At 48.9% G+C, this 22,763-nt stretch overlaps 1 protein-coding gene and 1 long non-coding RNA gene across 9 annotated transcripts in view; one reads left to right on the forward strand and one right to left on the reverse strand.

The window, feature by feature from the left end:
* Spn (protein phosphatase 1 regulatory subunit spinophilin) overlaps nucleotides 1-22,763 on the forward strand; it is a 571,930-nt gene that overhangs the window by 433,547 nt on the left and 115,620 nt on the right. The gene's annotated exons all lie outside the window — the stretch shown is intronic.
* The window catches only part of LOC138854609 (uncharacterized), an 80,657-nt gene that overhangs the window by 36,644 nt on the left and 21,250 nt on the right, over nucleotides 1-22,763 (reverse strand). For 2 of the 3 annotated variants that reach the window (XR_011393792.1, XR_011393790.1), the window contains exon 3: nucleotides 19,835-19,984. This is a non-coding gene — a long non-coding RNA (uncharacterized lncRNA). Of the gene's footprint in view, nucleotides 1-19,692; nucleotides 19,985-22,763 lie in introns of all 3 variants that reach the window. The other variant, XR_011393791.1, reaches the window with a different exon arrangement.

Here is a 22,763-nt window from a genome sequence, read left to right on the forward strand (position 1 = left end):
AGTCTTAAAAAAGCCAGGCAGTTAGCCAGCAGTCAGAAACGCAAGCCAGGCAGCTAGCCAGCAGTCAGAAACACAAGCCAGGTAGCTAGCCAGCAGTCAGAAACACAAGCCAGGCAGCTAGCTAGCAGTCAGAAACACAAGCCAGGCAGCTAGCCAACAGTCAGAAACACAAGCCAGGCAGCAAGCCAACAGTCTGAAAAAAGCCAGGCAGCTAGCCAGCAGTCAGAAACACAAGCCAGGCAGCTAGCCAGCAGTCAGAAACACAAGCCAGGCATCTAGCCAGCAGTCAGAAACACAAGCCAGGCAGCTAGCCAGCAGTCAGAAACACAAGCCAGGCAGCTAGCCAGCAGTCAGAAACACAAGCCAGGCAGCTAGCCAGCAATCAGAAACACAAGCCAGGCAGTTAGCCAGCAGTCAGAAACACATGCCAGGCAGCTAGCCAGCAGTCAGAAACACAAGCCAGGCAGCTAGCTAGCAGTCAGAAACACAAGCCAGGCAGCTAGCCAGCAGTCAGAAACACAAGCCAGGCAGCTAGCCAGCAGTCAGAAACACAAGCCAGGCAGCTAGCCAGCAGTCAGAAACACAAGCCAGGCAGCTAGCCAGCAGTCAGAAACACAAGCCAGGCAGCTAGCCAGCAGTCAGAAACACAAGCCAGGCAGCTAGCCAGCAGTCAGAAACACAAGCCAGGCAGCTAGCTAGCAGTCAGAAACACAAGCCAGGAAGCTAGCCAGCAGTCAGAAACACAAGCCAGGCAGCTAGCCAGCAGTCAGAAACACAAGCCAGGCAGCTAGCCAGCAGTCAGAAACACAAGCCAGGCAGCTAGCTAGCAGTCAGAAACACAAGCCAGGCAGCTAGCCAGCAGTCAGAAACACAAGCCAGGCACTACAAGTCAGGCAGCTAGCCAGCAGTCAGAAACACAAGCCAGGCAGCTAGCTAGCAGTCAGAAACACAAGCCAGGCAGCTAGCCAGCAGTCAGAAACACAAGCCAGGCAGCTAGCCAGCAGTCAGAAACACAAGCCAGGCAGCTAGCCAGCAGTCAGAAACACAAGCCAGGCAGCTAGCTAGCAGTTATTAAGGAAGGGTCGAGGTAAGGGTCTTCCTGGACTCTTGGCTCAACTAACTGTCTTGGGTCTGAGAAGAATTCTACTTTGTGTGAAAGTTGTGGTGCTGGGGGAACTTTAGGTGAGTGGGAACTGGGTAGGGAGAGAGGGGAAACTGGGTAGCAGGTATCGGGAGGAAGTGGGTAGGGGGTGATGGGGAAAGTTGGTCAGGTTAAGTAAGTTTGTTAAGGTATACCTAGACTCGGTACTAGAGCTAAGAGCTGAATAGCTAAACAGGGATAAGGGGTGGCAGGGATAAGGGGTGAGGGGGGTAAAGGGTGGCTGGGGTGTGTGTGTGTGTGTGTGTGTGTGTGTGTGTGTGTGTGTGTGGGAGGTAAGGGGTAGGCACTAGTGACGTTATGTTTCTCCCCCTCCCCCCACGTATCCTCTCCCCATTATATCTCCTCTCTCCCCTCCCCCTCCCTATCGTTCCCCCTCTCATTCTCTCAGCTACAGCTGTGACTGGACCGTAAAGTTACGCTAGTGTGTACTCACCTGTATGTGGTTGCAGGGGTCGATTCACAGTTCCTGTGTGTGTTTTTGTGATTGCATTGGTTGAGTTTCAGCTCCTGGCTCTCTACACACCAGTATGTGTTTTACTCGTTCTTGAAGGCACTTGTCGATGGAAAATGTGTGTGTGTGTGTGTGTGTGTGTAGTGTGTGTGTGTGTGTGTGTGTGTGTGTGTGTGTGTGTGTAGTGTGTGTGTGTGTGTGTGTGTGTGTGTGTAGTGTGTGTGTAGTGTGTGTGTGTGTAGTGTGTGTGTGTAGTGTGTGTGTGTGTGTAGTGTGTGTGTGTTTGTAGTGTGTGTGTGTGTGTGTGGTGTGTGTGTAGTGTGTGTGTGTGTGTGTGTGTTAGTGTGTATGTGTGTGTGTGTGTGTGTGTGTGTGTAGTGTGTATGTGTGTGTGTGTGTGTGTGTGTGTGTGTGTGTGTGTGTTAGTGTAGTGTGTATGTGTTTGTGTGTGTTTTAGTTTAGTGTGTATGTGTGTGTGTGTGTGTGTGTGTGTGTGTGTAGTGTGTGTGTGTGTGTAGTGTGTGTGTGTTTGTAGTGTGTGTAGTGTGTGTGTGTGTGTGTGTAGTGTGTGTGTAGTGTGTGTGTGTGTGTGTGTTTTAGTGTGTATGTGTGTGTGTGTGTGTGTGTGTGTGTGTGTGTGTTGTGTGTTTGTGTGTGTGTGTGTGTGTGTGTGTGTGTGTGTGTGTGTTGTGTGTATGTGTGTGTGTGTTAGTGTGTATGTGTGTGTGTGTTAGTGTGTATGTGTGTGTGTGTGTGTGTGTGTGTGTGTGTGTGTGTGTGTGTAGTGTGTGTGTGTGTGTAGTGTGTGTGTGTGTAGTGTGTATGTGTTTGTAGTGTGTAGTGTGTGTGTGTGTGTGTAGTGTGTGTGTAGTGTGTGTGTGTGTGTGTGTGTGTGTGTGTGTGTGTGTGTGTGTTAGTGTGTATGTGTGTGTGTGTGTGTGTGTGTAGTGTGTATGTGTGTGTGTGTGTGTGTGTGTGTGTTGTGTGTTTGTGTGTGTGTTAGTGTGTGTGTGTGTGTGTGTGTGTGTGTGTGTGTGTGTGTGTGTGTGTGTGTGTGTGTAGTGTAGTGTGGCAGATCATGTACACTGGTGGCAGCGCAGCAGTATAGTCAGTATAGCGGGGCAGCTCACACCAACCTGTTGCTCCAGGTCTGGCCGCCGCTACTCATCACCATAACTATAGCTGCCCTAAAATGTCCGTGGAAAGTACTGCGTAAAGTGACATAGTTGAGTGCGTGGAGAGGTGTCACAGGAGTCCTCTTGTTTGTAGTTACATTTATTAAGTGACGGAAATTGTCGTTGTTGCTGCTGCTGTGCTGAAGCTTAACGTGACCTGGTAATAATGGTTCTTATATTTAAGCTTAATGTGACCTGGAAATAATGGTTGTTGTATTTAAGCTTAACATGACCTGGATATAATGGTTGTTATATTTAAGCTTAATGTGACCTGGAAATAATGATTGTTGTATTTAAGCTTAATGTGACCTGGAAATAATGGTTGTATTTAAGCTCAACATGACCTGGATATAATGATTGTTATATTTAAGCTTAATGTGACCTGGAAATAATGATTGTTGTATTTAAACTTAACGTGACCTGGAAATATTGGTGGTTGTATTTAAGCTTAACGTGACGTGGTGGCGTGAAAATAGTTTGTTGTATTTAAGCTGGATATAATGGTTGTTGTATTTTAGTGTAACGTGACCTGGATATAATGGTTGTTGTATTTTAGTGTAACGTGACCTGGATATAATGGTTGTTGTACTTTAGTGTAACGTGACCTGGATATAATGGTTGTTGTATTTAAGCTTAACGTAAACTTCAAAATGTTGTTATAATTTAATATATATATATATATATATATATATATATATATATATATATATATATATATATATATATATATATATATATATATATATATATATATATATATTTATATAATGTGTGTGTTTGTATGTGTGTATAATTAGTGTTTAAATTGTTCGTGTTAAGCTTAAAAGGGAGCCTAGATCAAGGGATCTTCACCCCAGGAGCTGACTTACTCCCTCTCCCCAGGAGCTGACTTACCCCCCTCTCCCCAGGAGCTGACTTACTCCCTCTCCCAAGGAGCTGACTTACCCCCCTCTCCCCAGGAGCTGCCTTACTCCCTCTACCCAGGAGCTGACTTACCCCCCTCTCCCCAGGAGCAGACTTACCCCCCTCTCCCCAGGAGCTGACTTACCCCCCTCTCCCCAGGAGCTGACTTACTCCCTCTCCCCAGGAGCTGACTTACCCCCTCTCCCCAGGAGCTGACTTACCCCCCTCTCCCCAGGAGCTGACTTACTCCCTCTCCCCAGGAGCTGACTTACCCCCTCTCCCCAGGAGCTGACTTACTCCCTCTCCCCAGGAGCTGACTTACCCCCCACGCCCCAGGAGCTTACTTACCCCCCTCTCCCCAGGAGCTGACTTACCCCCTCTCCCCAGGAGCTGACTTACCCCCCTCTCCCCAGGAGCTGACTTACCCCCTCTCCCCAGGAGCTGACTTACCCCCTCTCCCCAGGAGCTAACTTACCCCCCTCTCCCCAGGAGCTGACTTACCCCCTCTCCCCAGGAGCTGACTTACCCCCCTCTCCCCAGGAGCTGACTTACCCCCCTCTCCCCAGGAGCTGACTTACCCCCTCTCCCCAGGAGCTGACTTACCCCCCTCTCCCCAGGAGCTGACTTACCCCCTCTCCCCAGGAGCTGACTTACCCCCTCTCCCCAGGAGCTGACTTACCCCCCTCTCCCCAGGAGCTGACTTACCCCCTCTCCCCAGGAGCTGACTTACCCCCCTCTCCCCAGGAGCTGACTTACCCCCCTCTCCCCAGGAGCTGACTTACCCCCTCTCCCCAGGAGCTGACTTACGCCCCTCTCCCCAGGAGCTGACTTACCCCCTCTCCCCCGGAGCTGACTTACCCCCTCTCCCCAGGAGCTGACTTACCCCCCTCTCCCCAGGAGCTGACTTACCCCCTCTCCCCAGGAGCTGACTTACTCCCTCTCCCCAGGAGCTGACTTACCCCCTCTCCCCAGTAGCTGACTTACCCCCCTCTCCCCAGGAGCTGACTTACTCCCTCTCCCCAGGAGCTGACTTACCCCCCTCTCCCCAGGAGCTGACTTACTCCCTCTCCCCAGGAGCTGACTTACCCCCTCTCCCCAGTAGCTGACTTACCCCCCTCTCCCCAGGAGCTGACTTACCCCCTCTCCCCAGGAGCTGACTTACCCCCATCTCCCCAGGAGCTGACTTACCCCCTCTCCCCAGGAGCTGACTTACTCCCTCTCCCCAGGAGCTGACTTACTCCCTCTCCCCAGGAGCTGACTTACCCCCTCTCCCCAGGAGCTGACTTACCCCCTCTCCCCAGGAGCTGACTTACCCCCTCTCCCCAGGAGCTGACTTACCCCCTCTCCCCAGGAGCTGACTTACCCCCTCTCCCCAGGAGATGACTTATCCCCTCTCCCCAGGAGCTGACTTACCCCCTCTCCCCAGGAGCTGATTTACCCCCTCTCCCCAGGAGCTGACTTACCCCCTCTCCCCAGGAGCTGACTTACCCCCTCTCCCCAGGAGCTGACTTACCCCCTCTCCCCAGGAGCGTACTTACCCCCTCTCCCCAGGAGCTGACTTACCCCCTCTCCCCAGGAGCTGACTTACCCCCTCTCCCCAGGAGTTGACTTACTCCCTCTCCCCAGGAGCTGACTTACCCCCTCTCCCCAGGAGCTGACTCCCTCTCCCCAGGAGCTGACTTACCCCCTCTCCCCAGGAGCTGACTTACTCCCTTTCCCCAGGAGCTGACTTACTCCCTCTCCCCAGAAGCTGACTTACCCCCTCTCCCCAGGAGCTGACTTACTCCCTCTCCCCAGGAGCTGACTTACCCCCTCTCACCAGGAGCTGACTTACCCCCTCTCCCCAGGAGCTGACTTACTCCCTCTCCCCAGGAGCTGACTTACTCCCTCTCCCCAGGAGCTGACTTACCCCCTCTCCCCAGGAGCTGACTTCTCCCCTCTCCCCAGGAGCTGTCTTACCCCCTCTCCCCAGGAGCTGACTTACTCCCTCTCCCCAGGAGCTGACTTACTCCCTCTCCCCAGGAGCTGACTTACTCCCTCTCCCCAGGAGCTGACTTACCCCCTCTCACCAGGAGCTGACTTACTCCCTCTCCCCAGGAGCTGACTTACCCCATCTCCCAAGGAGCTGACTTACTCCCTCTCCCCAGGAGCTGACTTACTCCCTCTCCCCAGGAGCTGACTTACCCCTTCTCCCCAGGATCTGACTTACCCCCTCTCCCCAGGAGCTGACTTACCCCCTCTCCCCAGGAGCTGACTTACCCCCTCTCCCCAGGAGTTGACTTACTCCCTCTCCCCAGGAGCTGACTTACCCCCTCTCACCAGGAGCTGACTTACCCCTTCTCCCCAGGATCTGACTTACCCCCTCTCCCCAGGAGCTGACTTACCCCCTCTCCCCGCTAGCTGACTTACCCCCTCTCCCCAGGAGCTGACTTACCCCCTCTCCCCAGGAGCTGACTTACCCCCTCTCCCCAGGAGCTGACTTACCCCCTCTCCCCAGGAGCTGACTTACTCCCTCTCTCCAGGAGCTGACTTACTCCCTCTCCCCAGGAGCTGACTTACCCCCTCTCCCCGCTAGCTGACTTACCCCCTCTCCCCAGGAGCTGACTTACTCCCTCTCCCCAGGAGCTGACTTACCCCCTGTCCCCAGGAGCTGACTTACCCCCTCTCCCCAGGAGCTGACTTACTCCCTCTCCCCAGGAGCTGACTTACTCCCTCTCCCCAGGAGCTGACTTACCCCCTCTCCCCAGGAGCTGACTTACTCCCTCTCCCCAGGAGCTGACTTACTCCCTCTCCCCAGGAGCTGACTTACTCCCTCTCCCCAGGAGCTGACTTACTCCCTCTCTCCAGGAGCTGACTTACTCCCTCTCCCCAGGAGCTGACTTACCCCCTCTCCCCGCTAGCTGACTTACCCCCTCTCCCCAGGAGCTGACTTACTCCCTCTCCCCAGGAGCTGACTTACTCCCTCTCCCCAGGAGCTGACTTACTCCCTCTCCCCAGGAGCTGACTTACCCCCTCTCCCCAGGAGCTGACTTACTCCCTCTCCCCAGGAGCTGACTTACTCTCTCTCCCCAGGAGCTGACTTACTCCCTCTCCCCAGGAGCTGACTTACTCCCTCTCCCCAGGAGCTGACTTACCCCCTCTCCCCAGGAGCTGACTTACCCCCTCCCCCCAGGAGCTGACTTACTCCCTCTCCCGAGGAGCTGACTTACCCCCTCTCCCCAGGAGCTGACTTACCCCCCTCTCCCCAGGAGCTGACTTACCCCCTCTCCCCAGGAGCTGACTTACCCCCTCTCCCCAGGAGCTGACTTACTCCCTCTCCCCAGCAGCTGACTTACCCCCACTCCCCAGGAGCTGACTTACTCCCTCTCCCCAGGAGCTGACTTACTCCCTCTCCCCAGGAGCTGACTTACCCCCTCTCCCCAGGAGCTGACTTACTCCCTCTCCCCAGGAGCTGACTTACCCCCTCTCCCCAGGAGCTGACTTACCCCCTCTCCCCAGGAGCTGACTTACTCCCTCTCCCCAGGAGCTGACTTACTCCCTCTCCCCAGGAGCTGACTTACTCCCTCTCCCCAGGAGCTGACTTACCCCCTCTCCCCAGGAGCTGACTTACCCCCTCTCCCCAGGAGCTGACTTACCCCCTCTCCCCAGGAGCTGACTTACTCCCTCTCCCCAGGAGCTGACTTACCCCCTTTCCCCAGGAGCTGACTTACTCCCTCTCCCCAGGAGCTGACTTACCCCCTCTCCCCAGGAGCTGACTTACCCCCTCTCCCCAGGAGCTGACTTACTCCCTCTCCCCAGGAGCTGACTTACTCCCTCTCCCCAGGAGCTGACTTACCCCCTCTCCCCAGGGGATGTCTTACCCCCTCTCCCCAGGAGCTGCCGTACCCCCTCTCCCCAGGAGCTGACTTACTCCCTTTCCCCAGGAGCTGACTTACCCCCTCTCCCCAGGAGATGACTTACCCCCTCTCCCCAGGAGCTGACTTACTCCCTCTCCCCAGGAGCTGACTTACTCCCTCTCCCCAGGAGCTGACTTACCCCCTCTCCCCAGGAGATGACTTACCCCCTCTCCCCAGGAGCTGACTTACTCCCCTCTCCCCAGGAGCTGACTTACTCCCTCTCCCCAGGAGCTGACTTACCCCCTCTCCCCAGGAGCTGACTTACTCCCTCTCCCCAGGAGCTGACTTACCCCCTCTCCCCAGGAGCTGACTTACTCCCTCTCCCCAGGAGCTGACTTACCCCATCTCCCCAGGAGCTGACTTACTCCCTTTCCCCAGGAGCTGACTTACTCCCTCTCCCCAGGAGCTGACTTACCCCCTCTCCCCAGGAGCTGACTTACCCCCTCTCCCCAGGAGCTGACTTACCCCCTCTCCCCAGGAGCTGACTTACCCCCTCTCCCCAGGAGTTGACTTACTCCCTCTCCCCAGGAGCTGACTTACCCCCTCTCCCCAGGAGCTGACTTACCCCCTCTCCCCAGGAGCTGACTTACCCCCTCTCCCCAGGAGCTGACTTACCCCCTCTCCCCAGGAGCTGACTTACCCCCTCTCCCCAGGAGCTGACTTACCCCCTCTCCCCAGGAGCTGACATACCCCCTCTCCCCAGGAGCTGACTTACCTCCTCTCCCCAGGAGCTGACTTACCCCCTCTCCCCAGGAGCTGACTTACCCCCTCTCCCCAGGAGCTGACTTACCCCCTCTCCCCAGGAGCTGACTTACTCCCTCTCCCCAGGAGCTGACTTACCCCCTCTCCCCAGGAGCTGACTTACCCCCTCTCCCCAGGAGCTGACTTACCCCCTCTCCCCAGGAGCTGACTTACCCCCTCTCCCCAGGAGCTGACTTACCCCCTCTCCCCAGGAGCTGAGTTACCCCCTCTCCCCAGGAGCTGACTTACCCCCTCTCCCCAGGAGCTGACTTACCCCCTCTCCCCAGGAGCTGACTTACATACCTCCTAGTATGGATATTTTTTATATATAACGTTGACATAATCGATTTTTTTTTCAATGAAGTTTTCGACAAGCTGTGATTTGTGGGGTGAGATTTGTGGTCCCGGAATTGTTTTTGCTTTGCCATGTGATTTGTGCAGTAAGGGAAGGATGGAGGGGGAATATAAATCATATGGGGGGAATAGGGTGGTTTTGTGTGTTTTTATATATAAATCCTGAGAATTAACAGTTCAGGGCGGGGCGGGAGGTGTTCAGAGGCTGCGGTCGACACCACTCTTGAGACATGCTGGTTTAGCGCCTTGTGGGATGCAAATCACTCAGGTGTGGGATAATCACTTGCTCTCAACATGAGCTTGGCTCATTATTGGCCTTCATAATATATTACAAGCGGCATGGAATCATTTATCAAAGTGTTTCGTGGTTTCACTACTATATAAACTGCTTGTGGAGGCTGGTAGTCAAACGGGAGGAGGTTGAGATAAGCCTTGATGTTTCCACTGAGTGTCGTCGTACCATGAAAAACACCTAGCTCTGCTGGGTGCGTGGTGTTTGTAGGATCGATGGTTTAGTGGATAAGGCGACGCGTACGTTACCTTGTCTCACGAGGCGGGACGGTGTGGCGTGGGATCGAATCTCGGCCAGCCGTAGTTTGGTAAATATATATATATATATTATATATATAAATATATATATATATATATATATATATATATATATATGTGTGTGTGTGTGTGTGTGTGTGTGTGTGTGTGTGTGTGTGCACTTGCCTAATTGTACTCACGTAATTGTGGTTGTAGGTGTGTGTGTGTGTGTGTGTGTGTGTGTGTGTGTGTGTGTGTGTGTGTGTGTCTGTGTGTGTGTGTGTGTGTGTGTGTGTGTGCGTGTGAGAAGCTGAATCGGCAAGTTACTTTGGTTTAGAAAAACAATGATAATTTTCTGTCGAATAAGCAGAGTGAAAATTTATTTGTGTAATAAATCTTTAAAAAACCAGTCAACTCCCAAAGAAAAATCAAATATATACGTTATTGATTTCAATACATGATAGTGTCCACCTCTGGTGCAAATTTTGGGACCCGTAGCCTAGTGGAAGCGGATAAAAAAAAAAACCGAGAGGACGAATATTTGAATGCATTTTAATTAATTTTCTTACTCAATTTCAACTGATACATGATACATTTTCAGTGGAATAATGATTTTCAACACATTTCAAAGGATACATGATACATATATATGGTAGAATGAGGCTACAGTGAATTGCTTTCGTTTTAGTGAGATACAGCCGCGTCTCTGAGGCACCAAAACTGACCACACGATCTCGATTTTTTTACTGAAATTAATTATCCTATCATACGTAATGAATTTTTTTTAGGGAATCTGAATTTTTATGAGAATTTGGTTTAAGTGACAGACGTAGAGACACACACACAGACAAGTAGAAAGGCAGACAGACACAGACGTAGAGAGACAGATGTAGACACACACACAGACAGACGTAGACAGAAGTAGTAAGGCAGACACACACAGACGTAGAGAGACAGAGACAGATGCAGACACACACAGACGTAGACACACACAGACGTAGACACACACACAAGTAGAAATGCAGACACACAGATGTAGACACACAGACAGACGTAGACAGACATTCAGACAGAAGTAGAAAGGCAGACACAGACAGATGAAGAGTGCGTGCGAGCGAGCGTGTGCACGCCAGTAGTGACAAGTGGTCTGTTTTTCGTATAAAGTTTGAGGGAGCCACGACTACTAAAAATTGTGTTGTTGAGACTGTTGGTGTTGCGGGGGGAGGGGGAGGGAGGGGGTGTTAGAGAAGAGCAGCGTTAGTGTTAGAACGTTGTTAGACGGTGTTTTAACAATGTTAGACGATAGTTCGTGTTTGATTACTGTTACAGGAGAGAGGGAATGATGGAGTGGCGTGGGAGTGGGAGGGATAGAGGGAGGAGTTATGGGTGGAAGGGATGTGTGTGGGAGGAGGAAAGGGGGGAGATGTAAAAGGATGCTAGAGAGATGGGAGGGGAGTGGGAGGAGAGGGGAAGGGGGGGAATACAGAGGGGAGGGAGAGGATGGAGGCAGCAATTTTCCCATCACTGACACCAACCATTACAATGATTGTAGCGACCACTGGCTCTCTCTCTCTCTCTCTCTCTCTCTCTCTCTTTCTCTCTATCTCTCTCTCTCTCTCTCTCTCTTTCTCTCTCTCTCTCTCTCTCTCTCTCTCTCTCTCTCTCTCTCTCTCTCTCTCTCTCTCTCTCTCTCTCTCTCTCTCCCTCTCTCTCTCTCCCTCTCCACTCCTATTCCTTCACTCCTCCATCTGTTCCTTCCGTCGCACCCCCCTCCCGTCTCTCTCTCTTGCTCTTTAAGCCGACTACAAATTAATATTATTTTCTTAATACAGTAAGCATCATTAAGCTCAGGTCGAGGCTGGAGACATCAGTAAGCCAGAGCTCAGTGTGAAACTGCCCGTCCTGTAGTATAATTGTCTTTTGCACGTCCACGTAGCGTTTACCCGGAGTCACTTCTGGAAGGTCACTGTCATCCCCGCGGTCCGGTTCCAGACTAGGCCTCCTAGTTGCTGGCCTGGTTGATCTAAGCTGTTAGTGCCCGCAGCCCGAAGTATGCACCACAACCCGGCTGATCAGGAGCCGTTGTTTTGAAGAATCTGTCGAGTTCCATCATGAAGACAGTCAGGGATCTGTTGGTGATCCTCTTAGACATGGACGGAGGGCGTTGAGTTGCTGGATAGGTATTGACCTTGTACTTACTAAATGGAGTTTACCTGGAGGATGTTCCGGGGATGAACGCCTCCCCGGCCCATTCCTCGACCAGGCTCAGGTCACTGCTTAGATATTGACCTGATACTTGCTGAGGTCTACAGGTTCTCTACACATATGCTGCTATGTATGATAACCTATGTAACTGTATTTGTGTATACCTGAATCAACTTACCTGGTACTGGCTGAGGTCACTGCTTAGATATTGACCTGGTTCTTGCTGAGGTCACTGCTTAGTTGACAGGTCAGGCCAGTGTGACAGGAGACTTGACGTGACTCACCTCAACCACAGGATGTGAAGACTCGGTGATGGAAGTCTGTGTATATACACACACAGTTTACTTTAGTTCCCATTCTAGGTATTCCACTATACTGAACCGACGGTGGAAAAGTGACATCAATCCTTATGACCATCATGTAGTAGATAGGCTTTAAACTAAGTTAACCAACCTCACGAATGGATGAGAGGGTTGGAGATGCAAGAGTGGGGTGATACTAGAGGAATGAGAGGGTTGGAGATACAAGAGTGGGGTGATACTAGAGGAATGAGAGGGTTGGAGATGCAAGAGTGGGGTGATACTAGAGGAATGAGAGGGTTAGAGATACAAGAGTGGGGTGATACTAGAGGAATGAGAGGGTTAGAGATACAAGAGTGGGGTGATACTAGAGGAATGAGAGGGTTGGATATACAAGAGTGGGGTGATACTAGAGGAATGAGAGGGTTGGAGATACAAGAGTGGGGTGATACTAGAGGAATGAGAGGGTTGGAGATACAGGAGTGGGGTGATACTAGAGGAATGAGAGGGTTGGAGATACAAGAGTGGGGTGATACTAGAGGAATGAGAGGGTTGGAGATACAAGAGTGGGGTGATACTAGAGGAATGAGAGGGTTGGAGATACAGGAGTGGGGTGATACTAGAGGAATGAGAGGGTTGGAGATACAAGAGTGGGGTGATACTAGAGGAATGAGAGGGTTGGAGATACAAGAGTGGGGTGATACTAGAGGAATGAGAGGGTTGGAGATACAGGAGTGGGGTGATACTAGAGGAATGAGAGGGTTGGAGATACAAGAGTGGGGTGATACTAGAGGAATGAGAGGGTTAGAGATACAAGAGTGGGGTGATACTAGAGGAATGAGAGGGTTGGAGATACAAGAGTGGGGTGATACTAGAGGAATGAGAGGGTTAGAGATACAGGAGTGGGGTGATACTAGAGGAATGAGAGGGTTGGAGATACAAGAGTGGGGTGATACTAGAGGAATGAGAGGGTTAGAGATACAAGAGTGGGGTGATACTAGAGGAATGAGAGGGTTAGAGATACAGGAGTGGGGTGATACTAGAGGAATGAGAGGGTTGGAGATACAAGAGTGGGGTGATACTAGAGGAATGAGAGGGTTAGAGATACAAGAGTGGGGTGATACTAGAGGAATGAGAGGGTTAGAGATACAAGAGTGGGGTGATACTAGAGGAATGAGAGGGTTAGAGATACAAGAGTGGGGTGATACTAGAGGAATGAGAGGGTTAGAGATACAAGAGTGGGGTGATACTAGAGGAATGAGAGGGTTGGAGATACAAGAGTGGGGTGATACTAGAGGAATGAGAGGGTTAGAGATACAAGAGTGGGGTGATACTAGAGGAATGAGAGGGTTAGAGATACAAGAGTGGGGTGATACTAGAGGAATGAGAGGGTTGGAGATACAAGAGTGGGGTGATACTAGAGGAATGAGAGGGTTGGAGATACAAGAGTGGGGTGATACTAGAGGAATGAGAGGGTTGGAGATACAAGAGTGGGGTGATACTAGAGGAATGAGAGGGTTGGAGATACAGGAGTGGGGTGATACTAGAGGAATGGGAGGGTTGGAGATACAAGAGTGGGGTGATACTAGAGGAATGAGAGGGTTGGAGATACAAGAGTGGGGTGATACTAGAGGAATGAGAGGGTTGGAGATACAAGAGTATGGTGATACTAGAGGAATGAGAGGGTTGGAGATACAAGAGTGGGGTGATACTAGAGGAATGAGAGGGTTGGAGATACAAGAGTGGGGTGATACTAGAGGAATGAGAGGGTTGGAGATACAAGAGTGGGGTGATACTAGAGGAATGAGAGGGTTGGAGATACAAGAGTGGGGTGATACTAGAGGAATGAGAGGGTTGGAGATACAAGAGTGGGGTGATACTAGAGGAATGAGAGGGTTGGAGATACAAGAGTGGGGTGATACTAGAGGAATGAGAGGGTTAGAGATACAAGAGTGGGGTGATACTAGAGGAATGAGAGGGTAAGAGATACAAGAGTGGGGTGATACTAGAGGAATGAGAGGGTTAGAGATACAAGAGTGGGGTGATACTAGAGGAATGAGAGGGTTAGAGATACAAGAGTGGGGTGATACTAGAGGAATGAGAGGGTTAGAGATACAAGAGTGGGGTGATACTAGAGGAATGAGAGGGTTGGAGATACAAGAGTGGGGTGATACTAGAGGAATGAGAGGGTTAGAGATACAAGAGTGGGGTGATACTAGAGGAATGAGAGGGTTAGAGATACAAGAGTGGGGTGATACTAGAGGAATGAGAGGGTTAGAGATACAAGAGTGGGGTGATACTAGAGGAATGAGAGGGTTAGAGATACAAGAGTGGGGTGATACTAGAGGAATGAGAGGGTTGGAGATACAAGAGTGGGGTGATACTAGAGGAATGAGAGGGTTGGAGATACAAGAGTGGGGTGATACTAGAGGAATGAGAGGGTTGGAGATACAAGAGTGGGGTGATACTAGAGGAATGAGAGGGTTGGAGATACAAGAGTGGGGTGATACTAGAGGAATGAGAGGGTTAGAGGTACAAGAGTGGGGTGATACTAGAGGAATGAGAGGGTTGGAGATACAGGAGTGGGGTGATACTAGAGGAATGAGAGGGTTGGAGATACAAGAGTGGGGTGATACTAGAGGTATGAGAGGGTTGGAGATACAAGAGTGGGGTGATACTAGAGGAATGAGAGGGTTGGAGATACAAGAGTGGGGTGATACTAGAGGAATGAGAGGGTTGGAGATACAAGAGTGGGGTGATACTAGAGGAATGAGAGGGTTAGAGATACAAGAGTGGGGTGATACTAGAGGAATGAGAGGGTTGGAGATACAAGAGTGGGGTGATACTAGAGGAATGAGAGGGTTGGAGATACAAGAGTGGGGTGATACTAGAGGAATGAGAGGGTTAGAGATACAAGAGTGGGGTGATACTAGAGGAATGAGAGGGTTGGAGATACAAGAGTGGGGTGATACTAGAGGAATGAGAGGGTTGGAGATACAAGAGTGGGGTGATACTAGAGGAATGAGAGGGTTGGAGATACAAGAGTGGAGTGATACTAGAGGAATGAGAGGGTTGGAGATACAAGAGTGGGGTGATACTAGAGGAATGAGAGGGTTGGAGATACAAGAGTGGGGTGATACTAGAGGAATGAGAGGGTTGGAGATACAAGAGTGGGGTGATACTAGAGGAATGAGAGGGTTGGAGATACAAGAGTGGGGTGATACTAGAGGAATGAGAGGGTTGGAGATACAAGAGTGGGGTGATACTAGAGGAATGAGAGGGTTGGAGATACAAGAGTGGGGTGATACTAGAGGAATGAGAGGGTTGGAGATACAAGAGTGGGGTGATACTAGAGGAATGAGAGGGTTGGAGATACAAGAGTGGGGTGATACTAGAGGAATGAGAGGGTTGGAGATACAAGAGTGGGGTGATACTAGAGGAATGAGAGGGTTGGAGATACAAGAGTGGGGTGATACTAGAGGAATGAGAGGGTTGGAGATACAAGAGTGGGGTGATACTAGAGGAATGAGAGGGTTGGAGATACAAGAGTGGGGTGATACTAGAGGAATGAGAGGGTTGGAGATACAAGAGTGGGGTGATACTAGAGGAATGAGAGGGTTGGAGATACAAGAGTGGGGTGATACTAGAGGAATGAGAGGGTTGGAGATACAAGAGTGGGGTGATACTAGAGGAATGAGAGGGTTGGAGATACAAGAGTGGGGTGATACTAGAGGAATGAGAGGGTTGGAGATACAAGAGTGGGGTGATACTAGAGGAATGAGAGGGTTGGAGATACAAGAGTGGGGTGATACTAGAGGAATGAGAGGGTTGGAGATACAAGAGTGGGGTGATACTAGAGGAATGAGAGGGTTAGAGATACAAGAGTGGGGTGATACTAGAGGAATGAGAGGGTTGGAGATACAAGAGTGGGGTGATACTAGAGGAATGAGAGGGTTGGAGATACAAGAGTGGGGTGATACTAGAGGAATGAGAGGGTTAGAGATACAAGAGTGGGGTGATACTAGAGGAATGAGAGGGTTGGAGATACAAGAGTGGGGTGATACTGGAGGTGTGGCGTTACCTGGGTATCATACAGTGTTGTAAACACTACTGCCAGGGACTTGCTATTGTTTAGTGTCGTAAGTCTCTCAGTTCCTAATCAGCCGGGCTGTGGTTTGTATGTTGGACTGCGTGCGCCTAGCAGTAACAGTCTAGTCGATCAAGCCTTGATTTACCAGGAGTCCTGGTCTGGGACCGGGTCACAGGGGCATTGATCCCCGGAAACATGTTTGAGGTATCTTCCCCGACTCGCTTCATGGTTCCTCTTTATACCTTTGATGAGTTCCGAGAGTATTCCCGGAGCCCGTCCATGGGCCAAGCTCGTCTGGTGCTTGCTTGGTCACCCAGACGGTAGATGCTGGTGGTCCGCTGCTCCACATATCCATCACAGCCTGGTTGATCTGGCACCTGGTGAAGGTACTTGTCCAGTTTCCTGTTGAAGACTTCTACACTTGTTCCAACAGTGTTTCTGATATCTTGTGGTAAGATGTTGAATAACCTGGGGCCACGGATGTTGATACAGTGTTCTCTTCTTGTGTCTCACTCATCAAGGGTCTCTCCCTGGTGGACAACCACTGGTTGATTGACGTATTTACATTTATCTGCAGCAGTAGTTCCAGGAAGCAGCATTTGTGTTTTCTCTTGGCTGCCTTCCCCCACACCACCACCACTACTGTTGTTATTATGATTGATGGTACTCGATCCAGTGGTGGTGCGCTCTCTCTCTCTCTCTCTCTCTCTCTCTCTCTCTCTCTCTCTCTCTCTCTCTCTCTCTCTCTCTCTCTCTCTCTCTCTCTCTCTCTCTCTCTCTCTCTCCCTCTCCCCTTTTCCTCCCTTCACTACATGCTGTAGTCTAGTTTACATGTCCTTCACATTCTGCTTGCTTGCTTCTCCCTGGTATTGTGGTCAGTGGTTCTCCCTGATATTGTGGTCAGTGGTTCTCCCTGGTATTGTGGTCAGTGGTTCTCCCTGGTATTGTGGTCATTGGTTCTCCCTGATATTGTGGTCAGTGGTTCTCCCTGATATTGTGGGCAGTGGTTCTCTCTGATATTGTGGTCAGTGGTTCTCCCTGGTATTGTGGTCAGTGGTTCTCCCTGGTATTGTGGTCATTGGTTCTCCCTGATATTGTGGTCAGTGGTTCTCCCTGATATTGTGGTCAGTGGTTCTCCCTGATATTGTGGTCAGTGGTTTTCCCTGATATTGTGGTCCGTGGTTCTCCCTGGTATTGTGGTCATTGGTTCTCCCTGATATTGTGGTCAGTGGTTCTCCCTGATATTGTGGTCCGTGGTTCTCCCTGGTATTGTGGTCATTGGTTCTCCCTGATATTGTGGTCAGTGGTTCTCCCTGATATTGTGGTCAGTGGTTCTCCCTGATATTGTGGTCCGTGGTTCTCCCTGGTATTGTGGTCATTGGTTCTCCCTGATATTGTGGTCAGTGGTTCTCCCTGATATTGTTGTCAGTGGTTCTCCCTGATATTGTGGTCAGTGGTTCTCCCTGATATTGTGGTCCATGGTTCTCCCTGGTATTGTGGTCATTGGTTCTCCCTGGTATTGTGGTCAGTGGTTCTCCCTGATATTGTGGTCAGTGGTTCTCCCTGATATTGTGGTCAGTGGTTCTCCCTGATATTGTGGTCCGTGGTTCTCCCTGGTATTGTGGTCAGTGGTTCTCCCTGATATTGTGGTCAGTGGTTCTCCCTGATATTGTGGTCCGTGGTTCTCCCTGGTATTGTGGTCCGTGGTTCTCCCTGGTATTGTGGTCAGTGGTTCTCCCTGATATTGTGGTCAGTGGTTCTCCCTGATATTGTGGTCCGTGGTTCTCCCTGGTATTGTGGTCAGTGGTTCTCCCTGATATTGTGGTCAGTGGTTCTCCCTGATATTGTGGTCCGTGGTTCTCCCTGGTATTGTGGTCCGTGGTTCTCCCTGGTATTGTGGTCAGTGGTTCTCCCTGATATTGTGGTCAGTGGTTCTCCCTGGTATTGTGGTCAGTAGTTCTCCCTGGTATTGTGGTCCGTGGTTCTCCCTGGTATTGTGGTCAGTGGTTCTCCCTGATATTGTGGTCAGTGGTTCTCCCTGATATTGTGGTCCGTGGTTCTCCCTGATATTGTGGTCAGTGGTTCTCCCTGGTATTGTGGTCAGTGGTTCTCCCTGGTATTGTGGTCAGTGGTTCTCCCTGATATTGTGGTCAGTGGTTCTCCCTGGTATTGTGGTCATTGGTTCTCCCTGATATTGTGGTCAGTGGTTCTCCCTGATATTGTGGTCAGTGGTTCTCCCTGGTATTGTGGTCAGTGGTTCTCCCTGGTATTGTGGTCCGTGGTTCTCCCTGGTATTGTGGTCCGTGGTTCTCCCTGGTATTCCTTTAATCAATTTCTGGTATGACTGACTTGTTTAAGGTGAAAGTTCGACCTTTTGCTGATTCATCTCGTTACGTTTATTTTAGTGGTTTATGTAGTTTGACGCGATATTACAGTTTACGGGGGAGGGTAGAGCACTAAAACCGTATAGGGGTGGTGCAGTGCCGCTGGCTGACACGCCGGTACTCTCATTTCTGGCACTCACGCGGATAACACACAACACAACTGTAATGTGGCTGGTTCTTCTTGCTGTGTTACTGAGTGTGTTAATTTCACACGGCAGAACCCTGATGTGGCCAGTACTATGTCCTGGTTCTTCTTGATCTCTGTTATTTTGTGCACTGTTTCCCTGTTATTTTTGCTTCTGTCCCGGTGTCCTGTTTTACGGGTAGTTTACCTTGCTTACCTCGTGTAATCAGTAAACTAGTTGATGTGGGTTTACATCAACTCTTGGGGAAGATTGTATTGGGTACTATTCGTCACAGTTTTGTCTCTGTGAGAGCTATAAAATTTAGTTGATCTCTGCTATTCTGAATTTTGGCTCACGACACTACACTGAGCTGTCGTTCACTACGAGTTGGGAGTTCTGGTTATGTCTTGAAGTCTAGTATTGAGTCTCCAGTGGTAGACGGAGGCAGTGAAGCAGGAGAACAAGACGTGTATAGTGTATGAAATGAAAAATGGTTTGGTAATACCGTCAAGATGTTGCAAAAGACACGTAAAGTCGTAAGGACTGAGGAAGCCACTTAGGTCGAGACGTTTCCTATAAAGTCCACAGAGTATGGAATGTTTTATGTGCAGCATTTGGGTGTCTTTATTGATGAAAAGTTTCGCTTACACAGTAGTCTTCTTCAGTCAAATACAGAGGCAGCGGTAGTAGGGAAATAAAGATGTAATCAGTCCATCAACCTTGGAGAAATAATATTAGAGGTGGTCAGTCCCTCAGCCTGGATAAGAGTTCAGCTCCGTGGAACGATACGAAGCTCTTACACATGTGGGTATTTCATACCATGTTCAACATGTGTATGGAATGTATAGGGTGGTGGAAATATAGGTTATGGGAGTTACTGGGAAGAGGGGAAGAAATGAAAGGGTGTAAATTAAGTGAGGGGGGGGAAGCGTGAGGGGTAAAGATTGGTTAAAGATAATCCAAATCGTTATTTCAACTCGTGTAAGTAAATGTGTGGCTTATGGAGTCCTTCCCTAGTTGACGTTCTAACAACGGTAACAAGGACAGGGACGGTCACGCATGGGTGGTGGACTAAGAGAGGGTAGGTGATGGAAGGGGGATGTCGGAGGATGCTTTAAGTAGGGGGATGTTGGGGGTGTTTTAATGGGGTGGAGGGTAGCATCTCTTGAGTGGTTTAAGGTGGTACTGGATGATAAGGGGGTAAGATAGGCAGAATTAAGTGAGTGAAGGGAAGGGGTAGAAAGAGACGCGGTGAGTAGGAAGGGATGAGGGAGGGAGAGAGAGAGAGAGAGAGAGGGGGGGGGGTCACAGAAGTGGGTCTGGTCGTACGGGTTCAACATATTGAGCAATCATGCAGAAGGGAAAGTAAAGAGGTTTACCTGTCATATATAATGTGTACTCTCAGAATTGTATAGCTCCTGGCCCTTCCTCGCTACTGAGGAGCAGCTGTATTGACTTCTGGCCTTGAGTGTCTCTTCCTAAAACTGTGTATAATGCTCACATCATTATCGTTTCACTCACTGCCTTCAGATTTGTGTTTGCTGGAGTTGTTGGGGTCGAGTCATGGCTCCTGGTCCCGCCACTTAAACTACGCCGACCAGCACTATAGGTTTCTCAAATCTTGAGCCTTATCATACCTTCTCTTGAAGCTATGCACTTCAAATAATGTTTCTGAAAGAATCGAGTCATTATTGAGTTAGCTGCTCGTTTTAATATTATGCATTTTTAAATATTGAATTGTTTATTGAAAACGGTTATATTTTGGGTACATGGGATGACTATTATTTTTTCGGTAACAAAATCTAACCTAGCCCAACATATCGTACATAAGTGTTCCTTTTTTTACGTTAAGAAAGAAGCAGCTATAAGGTAGAAATTCTCTGTATACAAAGATGAGTTATAAAGGTAATATTTGGATGAGTTGTAAAGAATGAGTTGGGTGGTGTCAGTGATAAGATAACTGGTAGTGAGTTGTCGGCTGCTGTTGTGTAAGATATGTTGTCGCTCATACTTCCGTCAGAAGGTAGACTTGCAGTCCTTGTTTGTGAAGTACACCACTGGTCTACTGGCTCTGTAATGTGTGTGTGTGTGTGTGTGTGTGTGTGTGTGTGTGTGTGTGTGTGTGTGTATTATATATATATATATATATATATATATATATATATATATATATATATATATATATATATATATATATATATATATATATATATATATATATATATATGTCGTGCCGAATATTTAAAACTGGTCAATTAGCAAGAACTCATTTAAAATTAAGTCCTTTCTGAAATTTTCTCTTATATATTTAAAGATAGTTTTTCATTAATGTTAATGTAAAAAATTTTAATTTTGCTCCAAAAGAATCTTAGAAAACTTACCTAACCTTATTATAACAAGAACAATTTATTTTAGCCTATCCCAGCTAAATATATTTTAGATTTGTTTACAATAATTTAATACTAAACAAACACAGTGAAATATATTTTTTTCGTTAGGTTCAGAATGATTTTGGCGAAATTATTGCATACACAAATTTTCGCTTGTCCTATATGGCAAGATGAATGTTGCTATTTAAGCCAAGATAGCAAGTTCTGCCTATTCGGCACGACATATATATAATATATATATATATATATATATATATATATATATATATATATATATATATATATATATACACGCGCGCGCACGGAAGACTGTCGGAGATGGGGTAATCTGTCCTTCAGTTTTGAAGAATTATGTAAAGAAGACAGTGGGAGATTCGGTAATCAGTCCCTGGGTCTTGAAGAATCATGTACAGTAGATGAGAGCATCAGTAGCTCGACTTAGCACAACTGTTGCTGGTGTTTGCTAGTACCAATAGCCTAATTAATCAGGCCATCAACAAAGAGGCCTGGTGTGGGAGCGGGTCGTGGTGGCGGTGAAGTGAAAGGAGAGGAGAGCTGAGGAGACTACAGTATCCATCTTCTACCATCTGTTACCTCTCAGGTGGTCACCAAAATTGACCTACCACGAACTTTGACCTTTCCCGCCTCTCTGACCTGTGTATGACCTAACTTTATCTAAAATTATGCAAGTCATTCATCGAGCAGCCAGCCTGCCAGCCTGCCAGCCTGCCAGCCTGCCTGCCTGCCTGCCTGCCTGCCTGCCTGCCTGCCTGCCTGCCTGCCTGCCTGCCTGCCTGCCTGCCTGCCTGCCTGCCTGCCTGCCTGCCTGCCTGCCAGCCAGCCAGCCAGCCAGCCAGCCAGCCTACCAGCCTGCCAACCAGCCTGTCAGCCAGCCAGTGATAGACCTACTCGGGCTTCTAACTGCATTTCTATGCCCTACCCTTCCATTATTTACCCGCCTCCTAATATTCCAGTACCAGACACAGACATAACAAAGTTATAAACGATAATGCGAAAAAAACGTGAAATCCTTGTAACTCACGAAAGTGGAACGAAATGTTACAGCGATTAATAGCCGGTGACATTATAGTGAATAATTAAATATTAACGAGGTATAACGAGTGGAAATGACTGGTTAAGCGTGAAGTGTGCAGAAATCCGTTTTGTCTTTTAATGTTGACGGAAATAATTTTTTTCTGTTAAATACGAGTATAAATAATATATATACGTGTATATTTATATATGTGGTAAACAGGAGTGTGTGTGTATTATGGTTATAAAGGATACTTGTGATGAACATTAAAATGGTATAAAATACCGACAGATTGTTAGGTAAGACACATATGCAACAGTTAGGTATCTTTATTTCGAAACGTTTCGCCTACACAGTAGTCTTCTTCAGTCGAGTACAGAAAAGTTGATAGAAGCAGAAGATACTTGAAGACGATGTAATCAGTCCATCACCCTTAAAGTTTTGAGGTGGTCAGTCCCTCAGTCTGGAGAAGAGCATTGTTCCGTTGTCTGAAACAATATGAAGTTGAAGTGACAGGATGGAGCTTATATAGTGCCAGGAGGTGAGACGTAGGTTGCTTTGGGAGGGCAGGTCCCTCTCAAACCCAGCCGTTCTCACTAGTAGAGGTTGTCGAAGTTGATGGTCTGTACCAAGATACCCTTGTGTTGCAGTGTCTGACAGAATGAACATTAAAATGGTATAAAATACCGACAGATTGTTAGGTAAGACACATATGCAACAGTTAGGTATCTTTATTTTCAAGTATCTTCTGCTTCTATCAACTTTTCTGTACTCGACTGAAGAAGCCTACTGTGTAGGCGAAACGTTTCGAAATAAAGATACCTAACTGTTGCATATGTGTCTTACCTAACAATCTGTCGGTATTTTATACCATTTTAATGTTCATTCTGTCAGACACTGCAACACAAGGGTATCTTGGTACAGACCATCAACTTCGACAACAACTACTAGTGAGAACGGCTGGGTTTGAGAGGGACCTGCCCTCCCAAAGCAACCTACGTCTCACCTCCTGGCACTATATAAGCTC

This window comes from Cherax quadricarinatus, chromosome 5 (assembly GCF_038502225.1).
Source record: "Cherax quadricarinatus isolate ZL_2023a chromosome 5, ASM3850222v1, whole genome shotgun sequence".
NCBI classification, from domain to species: domain Eukaryota; kingdom Metazoa; phylum Arthropoda; class Malacostraca; order Decapoda; family Parastacidae; genus Cherax; species Cherax quadricarinatus.